We start from the raw sequence: 13,450 nt of genomic DNA, 5'->3' as shown, positions 1-13,450 counted from the left end.
TTTGGATCTGGTTTGCATTTGGAAGTGTGACAAAAATGGCAGGCTCACTGAATGCACAGTAGAAATGATTGAATCACTCACATCCACCTACTGTGGATTTAGGGATAAATAAGTAATATTGGCTTTTTTTTTTTTTCTGAGAAGCTTTCTTCTATGCTGCTAAAAAAGCCATGTTGCAAGATGTTCACAGTTAACCCAGAAGTTAGACGAATAAAACAAGGTGGTTTTAAACCATAAGATCCTGAAGAAGTATGTCAGTCCAGGCAACAGCAAGACCCCTGAGTAGAATGAGAATAGGCTTATCTGACTGATTAGATTGTAGTTGTTAAGGGCCAAACTGCAATGAGGCAGACCTAGCCCAAACTGTCTGGACCGGCCTAACATTTGATCTCCAGTTTTGCATACTTTTGAGTTAAGATTTTATTGTCAGTTACTTTGAAGTAATGTGCATATTTTTTTCTATCAGACAAATTAGTATCAACATTGTATTTCAAAGCTAAAACCATCAGTTTTGCTTGACAAAAGATGGTATTAATTAGTTTCTTGTCATTATCTCCTGTTGCAGTAAAGAGCAATGTACCAGGTACCAAAGAACCCACCTCAACCCTGCATTTGTACTAGACACACATGTTTGTGCAAATCCTGTAAATACTGCAGCAGTGGAGCCAAATCTTATTCCTCCCTAGAGAGATGCATGAGAGTTGAAAGGCGCAGGTGAACTTGTTTATCATGGCATGAGCCATGACACTGCTGGGAAAACATGCAGTCCAGCAGAGCAGACACTTTCAGGACAGGTATTTGGTTCACATGAAGTTGAGAGCAGTTCTGTTATCTGCAAGAAGAGATCCAGAGCACTGAACAGGGTTAGTAACTGTTTAGTCCAATTAAAATCACTGCTTGATGTAAAGTTAATATAATCTGACTTTTAACAAAAGGACATCAGAGATGAGATCCAGATGTTTAAGGATTAAGATACCTGTCTTCACCTAAACTTATCTGCACTGCATAGTAATCAGTTTGAGAGGGAGCACTTGAGAGTAAGTTACTGCTTAATTAAAGAAGATGCATCAGTCTCTGGCCTCTGTGGATAAGGTTGGCAATCTTAGAAAATAACATATAATTAGGAAAAATTATAGTGTGTACTTTCAAAGTACTATTTGTTGTCCCAAAAAAAGCAAGCTGACAGGCAAACATAATATGCAGATATGGTATATCCTCCTCAGTTATTCACATATCACCTCCTCAGAATTAAAATAGGTAGTGAAATGTTTCATTTCCCAGCCACAGCATTGAAAGCAGACATGACTTGCTGATCAAAACCCCAGTAACTTTTCTTATCAAAGCCATATGCTTGAAAGAGTTCAATAAGGGATTGTTCTGCTCTCCAATAGAGGAAGGGATCAAAAAAGCTGAACTAAAAATATAAATTACGATTTCAGTGTCATATTTGGCTATATTTTGCACTTTAATGTTTAATATTTAAGGACAGATTACAAGTTGATGGGCAATGTGAAATGATGCCACATCTATCACCTTCCAGTCAATGCTTAAAGCATTATGAGAATTATAACAAGCTACATTTCATGAGTAATTTTTGAGTCCTCTTGCATTGCCTAACTGGATAGAACTTTCCAGGCTGTCCTGCAGTTTGGAGACTCATATAAAGATGGCATCCTGAAACATAAAACCTGGATTCTTCCTGGGAGCCCCAAGAAACCTCTATATTAATAAACATGACAGGAGATTAAAGAATAACTTCCTCTGTGATTCCTAAATGAGGACAGGCCAGCCATGTATTCCTAAGGGGATGGGATCCTGGCTGTCTCCTCTCTGTTCTTCAAAGTCACAACATGTGCTCCTTAAAGCATGCCCTGCTTATGCAATGCAAAAACTTTGACTCTTGCATCTGTGGTATGCTAAACATGGCTCTTCAAGGGTAGAACAAACAGCTACATCAAAATCCAAAGTCAGGAAGAAAGTTCTGGTTGACTTCTGCAGGCTTGTGGAAGTTACCAGCTCAGTTATTCTTGTTCCCTCTCAGCTGTTTATCTGTCCCATAATGTGCATTGTCTAAATTGGAAATTAAAAACATTCCTGAGGCAATGACTGTCTTTAAGTACTTGCATTCCACAGTGCATCAAAGAACAGCTAAGGCTCATGCTTGGGCTTTGGTAGCTAAGCTTGCATTCAAGTTTTCAGAGCCTCAGGATTTTAACTTGTAGCACCCTTACTACTTACTGGGGCAGAACTCACATGCAAGGCAGTCCCATGATGTGACAGGTTTCCTTGACTGAATGAGAGACTCCATCTGTACAGGCTACACCAAAATTGAAGCTAATCTATGTGACCAGGGAGGTTTTTGCAGAGCTTGAGCCCTGAGCGTAGCTGGGGGGTATGCTGAAGCTGTGATAAAGGAAACTGGTGTCCTAAAACTCAGCTTATGTGGTGCATGTATATCTCCCTTTATGTGTCTTTGGATCCCCGCACTCCTCCTTAGTAAGAAAAGTGAGGAGTATTGATGCAGTAAAATGTCTTCCTAAGAGAATTAGCTACCCTGTTGGGAAAAAAGCAGTGTAAAGCCTATACCAGGGTACCAATAAACATTTTTCATAGCTCTCATCTTGAAAATAAGCTCATAATATCAGTGGAATAGAGCATGAAGAAAGTGTAAAATTCTATCAGGGCTTCAATTAGCATTCATATTACCTGTAACTCAAATACTTACTGCTTCTGTGCTGGAGTTATTACTTACTTTTATAAGATTTTAAACTGTATCATCTTAAAGAGGCAGCCTGCCCTATAAAGAGATTTCAGCTCTGAAGGCAAAAAGAGATCACATTCAGACCTTTCCTGTTGAAATCTAGCAAACTGAGTTTCTTGGGAAATCTATAGAAATTAGAAATGTATTAGAAAGCCTGCTTTTAAAAGAACCACTGTGCTTTCCTATGAAGCCTTGCCAGGAACATAAAATTGTGGAGACATAATTAATAGATGAGTGGTGTGGTTATGTTTTTTTCTGGTTGTTTTTTTTTTTGTTTTTTTTTTAATGACAATCAAATGACTTAATTCTTAGCAGTTCTCAATTTCTGAACAGTTTTCTGAGTTTAAATTAAGTTCGTGGCTGCTTCTTCCGTTATTCAGACTACTCAAATATTCTCTTCACAACCCTCACTGTGTAACAGATTAAAAAAGCCTGTCAAGCTTAATATAATTTAACTATGCAGGTAGGTTGTTTGCATTTTTCACATTCTGTTTCTGAGAGCAGCAGAAAATCCTCTAGCTCAGTTAAAGACAGTGTCCAAGAACACAAGAAATGCCCCACTGGACCAGAGTAATGGTCTTTGACAGCAGCAACAAGAGACTTCATACAGGAAGAAGGCCTGCATCCAGCCCGCATCTTCAGACCTTCCCCTGTACTTCCTCCAGCATCCCCAATCAGTGGGTCAAGGATTTCACTGGACACATCCCTGCCTCATTTCTCTAATACATTTTATGGATCTGTTGTCTATCAGTTTGTTAACATGGAAACACTTATCTGTGTGGGGTGGTTCCCTGCCATGCCATAACATCCTCCTCATCATCTTACGTGGTGTGTGGACTGCTGTGTTTAGCACTGCCAGTTCAGAGACCCCTAAAGAGGACAAACAGTTAAGCCATGTACTGTTTGAGTTTGCTGAAAGACTATGTAATTCTGAATGACTACGATATGACCACAAAGGGATTGAATACTCAGGGATGTAAGCATTCACTATCTGAATTTCAGGCCACCTTAAAAGAACCTAGCATAGTATCCAGAAGCAGAGGCAAAGTAGTCATAACTTTCAGGAATTTTAGCCTCTAGCAATGTTTGTTGCAGTGAAAGGATCAGCAGAATACGTTCACATTCACTGTGGACACCCTATTTAATAAGGAATTAGGTTAGTGAAGAAAGACAGATGGCAAGAGCAGACAAGGCAGTTTGAGACTCAAGGCCTAATTCAGCTTTGACAAAGCTGAGTGGCCACTAAAGTCAGTGAGGTGTTCATATGTTTGTATCAGGGCCGAATTTGTTTCCCTGTGTTTAGCAGAAACAGGTGAATGGTTGGGTTCAGACTTATTTTGGTTTTTTTTTGGAAAACAGTGATAATCATATGAAATGCTCAGCACTACCATAAAGCTTATACTTTAAAAGCTGATAGAGATTATGAGCAGGGATGTTTCCTGCATAATGCAAATACAGCTGGGGGACAGTTTGTGGCCTAAGGTTCTGTATTGATATAATGGAAAAACACAGATAGAGGTGCAAGGAGAGACTTGAATTTCTAATGAAACCCTGTTCCCTGAATCTAAGATAAGTCTCTTTTGCATTGCTACAAGAGCTGCTGCAGGGTGCCCAACTCTGCTTAGAATTATAACAGGAAGTATATTCATTCTCTAAATAAACATTTGGAGAATGAGCATTGCAAGCTAGCATTTCATCATTTCTGCTTTTCCGTTCTGCCTTCGTGCCTTCAGCTATGAGGGATTTGAGAAACAATTTAGGGAGACTAAAGTGGTACTAATTTGTCTCCTTTTGTCTTCACCTAGGGTTGCTCACCTTTTTTTTTTAATGTATCAATGTTTGCCAAATGGCTTCTGGTTTGTGGTTTCTTATATTACTGTGGCTATAAAATGAAAAGGAAGATTTATCCTGATAAAGTGGGATATTGCCTTGCATTTGCTGCTGTGTAACAACGTCTCTGGCTACTGCAGTTTAAGACATATTAATTGCACTGCCTGCCTCTTTCAGGGTGCTTCTGCTGAAAGCCAGTGACTTGGGTAATCCTCACTGGAAAACTGCATTAGTTGAGACGGAGTTACCAGAAGGTTGCAGAAAATTGAAAAAGAAAATAAAAAAGGAAGACGCAGCATTTGTGGCTTTGTGTCTTTTCTGCCTTCCCAAAATGTCAGAATGCTGCTAGTACAAGGAAGCAGTAGAAGATGCCTCTCTAATGGGAACAGTCATGATTCTACTATGTAATGTCATGGCATTTCCCTCTCATACTATGTAACTGCACCAGCACAAAGACAGCCATAAAGCAATGGCAGGTAATCTTTCTTTGTTTCTGTGTAAGTACACTCTGCGAAACAGCCTGGTCTATAAAATATGAAGAACTTGCCTCTGTGCAGCTCCGAATGCCAGTGATGCGCACTGATGAGGCAGCAGATGCTTTCTTTACAATGGTTGCTAGGTCATTGCTAGGCAGATTTAGCTGGAGGGATGTAATAGTACATATAGGAGGTTTTGGGTCCATAATTTTTCCCACCATGGGCACAGAAGCACCCTAGTACAGGTTTTTAATGGGGCTCCCTGCAGCTGAGAAGCCGGTAGCTTTTCTGTCCAGTACTTGTCCTCTGTGTATATGATTTATTTTTCTCAGCATGGTAACAGTGAAGAGCCACATTGGCATCAAGAAAATGTTTGTGAGGAACTGGTTTGGCTCCCATATTGTAGGCAGCCACTTCATTTCCTTCTGCCTCAGTTCCTCATGTCTCATGCAAAAATGATAGCACTTCTCTGCCTTAATATGATGCTGTGAAATTTCAGTGCAGTGAAAACTGTTGAGTGCTCAGATATCACAGTGTCTGGGGCAGGATGAAAATGTTATTAGCCACGCTATACCAATGCACTGTATTGAGGAACTTAAACCAGCAACATCACAAGGATGGCTTTTATGTGGTGTAGCTGCATGATCTGTTAGTTTCTGTCAGGAGTACAGCACAAGCAGCCTCAGTCAGAGGCAGCAGAATTTTGAGCACTAATCCCAACAAGACCCAGACAGGATGTTCTAGTGTGCTTGTCTCTGGAGACAGGTATCTCCTATCTTTATATACTGTGCCACCATTCTTTGGGTCTTTCAGGGAGGAGAAATGGAACTATATAGTTGCTTTCTTAAGAGCTTTTAACCAGTAAACTATGTAGAACCATAGGAACATCTTCCTTCTGATCCTATGAAAAATTTTAGAACATGAATTATTTTAGAGCAAATATTCAGGGGTTATTTGAAGTGCATCTTTAAAGTAATCTGACTCCTATTCCACAGAACGGTCATTAGATATTAACTCATATGATTAGAAGCCATCTACATTACATCTAAATAATAACTTTACTTTGTCTTAAAATACAAATTACATGTTAAAATACAGTGCACAGCATTTTTTTACTTTAACAGTTAAAGATCATTTCAGTTCAATTTTTTAATTTACTGCCTAGAAATAATGAGGAGTATTCCAATAATACTTATGCTGTTCGGACTTTAGTAAAATCAACTATACCAAGTCAGTTGCACAAGGCACACAAGCTCTAAAGCAAAATGCTGTCACTTTGTTATTAGCTGTATTAAGTTGTCATTAAACTAATCATGATTCTTGAGGGTGGCCTAACTTTACGATACATCAGCTGCCAAGCCAAGGCTCATAGCTACAGTCAAAAAGTTTAATACTTTACCTGGAAACAAAAATGATAGTCTCTTGGAGACACATATTATTTCTAATTAAAATGACTGCAGTGCCCTTTATCTTACAGATACATTCATTCACAGTACTGTACAAATAACAACTTTGATTCAAATACAAATGAAAAAGAGGAACTATAAAAGAAGAACTTGTTCTAAACCACACAGATTTGCTGGTAATAAGAACTAATCCAAATGTCATCCTAACTTCTGACAATTTGTACTTTCAGCAGCTTTGGAATTTGACCTTGTTCTTCCCAAAAGCTGGGCATGCACAGATGTCACTGCAAAATCTTGAAGGTGGGTGAACAACTCACATAGGCAAAAGTCTGTATAGGCAGAGTTTTAAGAAATAAACAAATGCCAAATAAAGTTTTCTGCATACCTTCAGTTGGCAGTCCCTCATGGCTGTGCTGGAAGTTCCTTTTTATGTATATTTTTCATAAATATTTAATGTCAGGACTGAACTTTAATATCTCTTTACCAGGGAAATGGGTATACTACAGTGACTGTATTCAGAGAATTATAAATGCTTTTTTATATTGGGAAGCTTTACTGGGTATTCAGGACTTTATGGCAGCAGAATAGACTTTTCTTTGAAACTTAGCCTCCCCCCACAGAAAGCAGATACTTGTAATACTAGTATATTGATTTAAATTTATGGCTTATGTAAAGTAGTATATCCTTCCATATAGACAGCTACTTAGATTGTGAAATTTTTAGGGTCTGGGCCTGCAAAGATTTACACACACAGATTCATTGTGCATCCTGGTCCCAAGAACTCAGAAACAAGAGTCCCATTGATTGCAGCGGAGCCAGGACTCCAGCTGCTGCTTCCAGAGAGTGGAGTACTGTACAGCTGAAAGTTTACCAGATTCTGTAAGATGCAGGATCCAAGGCCAGGTTTTTGACATAAGACATCAGAACTTTTCCACCTTTGCCCTATTCTTGCCACACTCTAGTATACTTGTGATATATTGCCTACTGAAAAAACCTGCTGTCTCAGTGAGCTTGAGATTCAATAAACTTGAAAAACCTGAAGGCAAATACTGAGACAAGGATAAACTGTTCAGAATTAGTACCAAATATTTTTTTTCATAAACTCAAGTCCGTGTTTGCTGTGTCAAGAGATGGGGAAGTTTTCTGCACGTACATGAACACACAGTTACACACAAGTCAGAATTTCTGCAAGTAGAAACTTATTCATGTCTATGAGGTCTGTGGTCAAACTCAGCCCAGTGCTGGGTCCAGCATAAAGCCAATGCAATCTCTGAGGCTGATTGAGTCTTTCAAGACCAAACTGACAAGGTAGTTTTCCACAGAGAGATTATTTTTAAACTGAAACAGAAACTAGGAGGGAACCTCACATTTAAAGATCTGAATGTTACAGTTTTTATTCCGGCTGAAAGTGACCTTTAGGTCTGGGAATTTGTCTAGATCAGGTTTGGATGTTCTGTGTTTGAAGTTAATGATGTGGAAGTGATTCATATTTGTCTGCAAGTCTGATTAATAGTAGATACGATGTGGACATAATGCTCTGTACAGCACAGCCCTGCACAAATGGCATGGATGGATCCACACCAAACCACAGGTGCTGGCACACCCATTTTCTAGAGAGGCTTGGACCTAGGTCCAATTCTAAATCATATGTCTGTCTCTTATCCTTGTGTAAAACCCATGCTTTGCCTAGCCCTGAAGTCTGGAGTTGGCTTGGCTCTGGAGCTTTTTGGCCTATGCTCCTCTCCACAGTAGATCTGTTTGGTCTGTGGTAGTTCTGACCTAAGAAAGGCTTGCAATAGGCTGCAGTGCAAACCAAAAGATAACCAAAAGCAAGCTTTTCAGTGTTTCCCAAGTTTACTTTTGCCTATTGTCATTTAGTTTATTGCAGGCTGGATGATGCACTGGTTTCTCTCAGAAAAGAAAGACCTTGATTTGTATACAGCATGAGGTCTCCCTGAGGGACCTGCCAAGTAGGCTGGAGCCCAGACCCTGTTCTTAGCATCAATGCTGTGAAGAATTAGCTTTTTGCCCATCTGCAATTTGTTGTGCTGCCTGTTGCTTTCCTGTCTCCTGCAGAGCAGAGCTACAAATATTTTCCCTTTTCTCCTCTCACGCAACTGTCTTCCACCAGTTTCTCCTTGCCTGACTTGTGCCCAGTGCTGATGGGGTTGAGGATGTCTGCCATTCTTTGCCCAGCTAGGCACTTTTCTTTCTGCTGATGCCCACTGCAAGAGCCAGAGGGATAATGTCTTACAGCCTGCTGGGGAGTAAGACAGCGTACTGGAGATAAACCCTATAAACCCTAGTTATTGTTCCCATTGCTGTGATTAGATACACAATGTCTCCACCTCAAAAAATAGACAACAGATATGGAGCATGTGTTTTTAGCACAAACATCTTACATTCTTGCCTCAGCATCTACTACCTGACTTGAGTTTTCATTACTTCATGAAGTTAAACTGAGAAAAAGAAGGTTTACTTTGGGAATGCACATTACATCTGTCTTGACGCCCTTTATCCTACAGACCAGTATTGCCTGGGTTTTCCATGATGCACACATGGCACTGGAAGGGTGATTTCTGTCCCAGGGAGGGTAAGTCCAGTAGTAACAGTCATTCCCCATTGGATTTTTGTTCTTGAGATGCTAGCATCTGTTAAAGACCATGCTAGTCTTCATATGCATGGCAATGGAAGTTAGACCAGAGTCTTTCTTTCTGCCTAATATCAAGCTGGATCAGAGTGCCCTCCACATCGGTGTCATCCATGCAGCACAGCAGGGAGCAAAGGAATGCTGTGCAAGTATGTGTAGGGCCAAGGGAAAGAGGCAGCAGGCAGGAGGAAAGGAAAAATCAGAGCTGGATACAGGAGACAGAGAAAGGAGCATCATCCAGAACTGACAACACACAGCTGTGGTTCTGTTGCCCATGGCCAGCTCTTCATTATCACACTTGACTTGAAATCATAGTGTCAGCCCTCCAGGCAGCAGCTAGGAGTGCTGCGCTGGCCACAGCAGAGTGAATTTTCCCCTTGAATTTGAACAGCAAAGTTTCTGGGGAAAAAAACCGAGCTCTGGGAGAATGAAGCCCCATTGAATTCCACTAATAATTTTTGGATAGAAAAAGTTGAGGTAGCGTCAAAGCAATATTTTTAATGTATTCCAAATGAGATATTGGGTGTTTGGTTTTTTGTTTGTTTTTAATGTCTCCAGCTGGTATTGAAACTTCAGATTTAAAAAAAAAAAAAAAAAAAAAGGTTTGTTTTTAAACAACTGGTCAATTCAGAAAGTTTTGGTTTTGTTCATCATGGTAAAATCCCTTGCTCTGCTTCTGACTGTTCATTTTCACCAGTGAATCCAAACAATGTTATTTACTCTGCTGTAGTGCTGACTGTTCTTCAGCCTCTTTCAGACAGAAGAGCATGCAGCAATAATTTTTGTCTCCTTCCCTTCAAAGAATCAGAGAATCACAGAAGGGTAGGGGTTGGAAGGGACCTCTGGAGATCATCTAGTCCAACCCCTCCCTTTCATAGCAGGTTCACCTTGAGCAGGCTGCACAGGGCAGAATCGAGGTGGATTTTGAATGTCTCCAGAGATGGACACTCCACAACTTCTCTGAGCAGCCTGTCCCAGTGCTTTGCCACCCTCACAGTGAAGAAGTTCCTCCTCAGGTTTAGGTGGAACTTCCTATATTCAAGTTTATGCCCATTGTCTCTTGTCCTGTCACTGGGCACCACTGAAAACAGACTGATCCCATCCTCCTGACACCCACCCCTCATGTATGTTTTATAAGCAATGATAAGATTCCAGCTCAGTCTTCTCTATGCTAAGAAGTCCCAAGTCCCTCAGTCCCTTCATGAGAGAGATGTTCTAGTCCCCTCATCATCTCCATCTCCATCCATTTTTGTACACTCTCCTGTAGCTCCCTGTCCTTGCACCAGGGAACCCAGAACTGCACACAGTGTTCCAGATGAGGCCTCACCTGGACAGTTCAGAGGGGACAAGAGGCTTCTGCAACATGCTGGCCGTTGGCTTTCTTGCCCTCGAGGGCACATGGCTGGCTCATGGTTAACCTGTTGCCCAGCAGGACTCCCAGGTCTTTTTCCACAGAGCTACTTCCCAGCAGGTCAGCCCCTAACCTGGACTGGTGCCTGGGGTTATCCCTCCCTTGGTGCAGGACCCTATTCTTGTCACAGAATCACAGAATCAAAGAGAGTCCTTGTTGAATTTCATGAGAACCCTCTGCCCAGCTCTCCAGCCTGTCCAGATCTCGTTGGATGGCAGCACAGCCTCCCAGTTCTGTATCATCAGCAAACTTGTTGAGGGTACACTCTGTCCCTTCATCCAGGTTGCTGATGAATATATTGAATGGAGTTGGACCCAGGACTGACCCTTGGGGAACACCACTTGTTACAGGCCTCCAACTAGTGCCACTGACCACAACACTCTGAGCTCTGTCTTCCAGCAAATTTTCAATCCATCCCACTGCCAATTCATCTATCCCATGTTTCCTGAGCTTGCCTATGAGGATGCTGTGAGACACAGTGTCAGAAGCCTTGCTGAATCAAGGTAGACAACATCCACTGCTCTCCCTTCATCTACCTGACCAGTCATGCCCTCATAGAAGGCTATCAGGTTAGTCAGACATGACTTCCCTTTAGTGAATATGTGCTGTATACTTCTGATAACCTTCCCTCCCCTGCACCAGCCTGGTCATCCATGCTCTTCAGGGACCATACATGGTCCTTCAGGCCATATGTTACTTAACATAATTATACATAGTTGAAAATAACTGACCAGATGAGATGAAAATTAATGCTAGAAACTGTGCAGGAGTTGAGTGGATTTTGTAATGAGTAATACTGATAAATGCCAGGTACACCACGCTGCATAGCAGGAACCTTGACCCCCATTGGCTCTTGATGCTGTAAGCAGATTTACTATTTGTAGCTCTGCCCGCAGACGACCCTTTCTGAAGAGAAGGTCCTGCTTGTGTGCCATTCTTTTTCCTTATGAAAGACAAAATGATTGCTTCTTCAGTGCTGCTGGTGGCAGGTGCACTTCTGAGTAAGTGCTTGCTTTCTTTGGTGTCTGGATCAGAAGCTATGTTCCCCTCCTTGACTTTCTGGGTCTGGTTATTTCCAACCTGTAATTTCTCTGACACTCAGGGACCTGTCTTTAAAAACATTATCTCACCAGAAAGTGTTTTTTTCAAACTAATTTTAATACTTTTCTTATTTTTAATGCTTTGTAGGAAATGTCTGCCCTGACTGAATTCCTGCACACCCGCTCTGAGTTCACTGGCCTGGCTTGGGGTGTAAGGTCCTAATTCTGAAAGCACATGTGATTTTTTTTTCTGAGTGGGCTTGGGGCCCTGCTTGCAGTATTTGCAGCTGTTAAGCTGTGGAAATTGTCTTTTAACATCAGACTGGATTTAATCTTTTTTAGTCTATAGATTAGAAGAGGACAACCCTTCTTGATACTGGATGAGAGAAAAGAGTTGCTTTCCTTGTGTTTCCACATTCAATTGCAGCTTTTAAATATTCTGAACATTGTCTACAGCTTCCAGCCCTGATGTTTCCCCCTTAGGAATTGTAATAAGTAGAGCAAATGGAGACAGGCAGGCTACAGCCTTCATGGTAGGTCCTGGATTTGTTTATATTTGTGAATGTTTGGCACATTTTGAAGATAAATTGGGAAAATAATCACAATATTTCCAGCTCTGTGAATTCTAAATACTAACATATAAAATAAGTGAAGAAAATAAACAGCAGCATCTCCATATGACTCAGTATCATTTCCTCATAGTATTCAACAATGCTTAAGAATAGTAAATATGACAGAAAAGAGGATCTGGAGAATCACAGCCCTGCAGGGCTTGTACATGTGCCTAAAGTAAATATTTTTAAAATTTCTTCCTCAGCCATAAAGTGCTGATTTTGTTCTTGTCTCTTTTAAATGATAGCAAAAGGTCTCTCCATAATGCTTGACTACATGAGATAGAGATCCTAAAAGGACCCTAAACACTGGATTTGCAGCACAACTTGTAACAGCAAAAACGGGAATGACTTCTCTCATGTTGAGGCTTGTTTTCTTCCCAGGCTGGTGTAAGTGGGAACTATCTATCTTGGTTAACTCTCCCAATTTACTAACCCTCTGATGACCTCCCGCTTCTGTAGCAAAAAGTCCAGACTGAAATAGCAGCAGTGGAGAATTTCCAGATGTCAGTTCTGTTCTCAGTGTGCAACTGCACGTGATATTTAAACAGCTTCATCACTCTACCCCACCGCCCTGATAACTGTTGCACCTTATAATGCAAAATTGCCTAAGTTGGACAGTAGAAGGAAGCATTTATTTTGTCTCACTACCAATTTGTCTATGAACCCCTGTTTTTCCAGCAATAAAGATACTTATATAACTTAGTACAGTATGTTAAGAAGAAATCTCTCACCATGAAACAAAAACTGAGCATTACAACAATCTGTTTAAAAATTTCCATAGTTATCTCATTTTCTTTAAACTGAACCATATTTGTACCACAATCCAGTGAAATGCAATGATCAAGACTTTCTGTTAGTGTTAAACAGTATCACAGAATCACAGAATTGTAGTGGTTGGAAGGGACCTCAAGAGATCATTGGATCCAACCCGTTTGCCAAAGCAGGTTCCCTAGGACAGGTCACACAGGGAGGTGGCTAGATGGGTCTTGAATATCTCCACAGAAGGAGTTCTCCACCACCTACCTGGGCAGCCTGTCCCAGGCCTCTGTCTCCCTCACTGGGAAAAAGTTCTTCCGCATGTTGGTGCGGAACTTCCTGTGCTCCAACTTGCAGCCATTGCCCCTTGGCCTGTCCCCACAGACCACTGAAAAGGGGCTGGCTATCTCCCCTCCTGCCTTTTAAGCAGTAAGAATAAATCACAATGCAAGGCCACCTAAAAAGCACTAGTCATTTTAGCATGGTGCTATGCTCGAGTGAATAGA

This window comes from Gallinula chloropus (assembly GCF_964237585.1).
Source record: "Gallinula chloropus genome assembly, chromosome: Z".
NCBI lineage: Eukaryota > Metazoa > Chordata > Aves > Gruiformes > Rallidae > Gallinula > Gallinula chloropus.
This window is presented reverse-complemented; position numbering follows the sequence as displayed.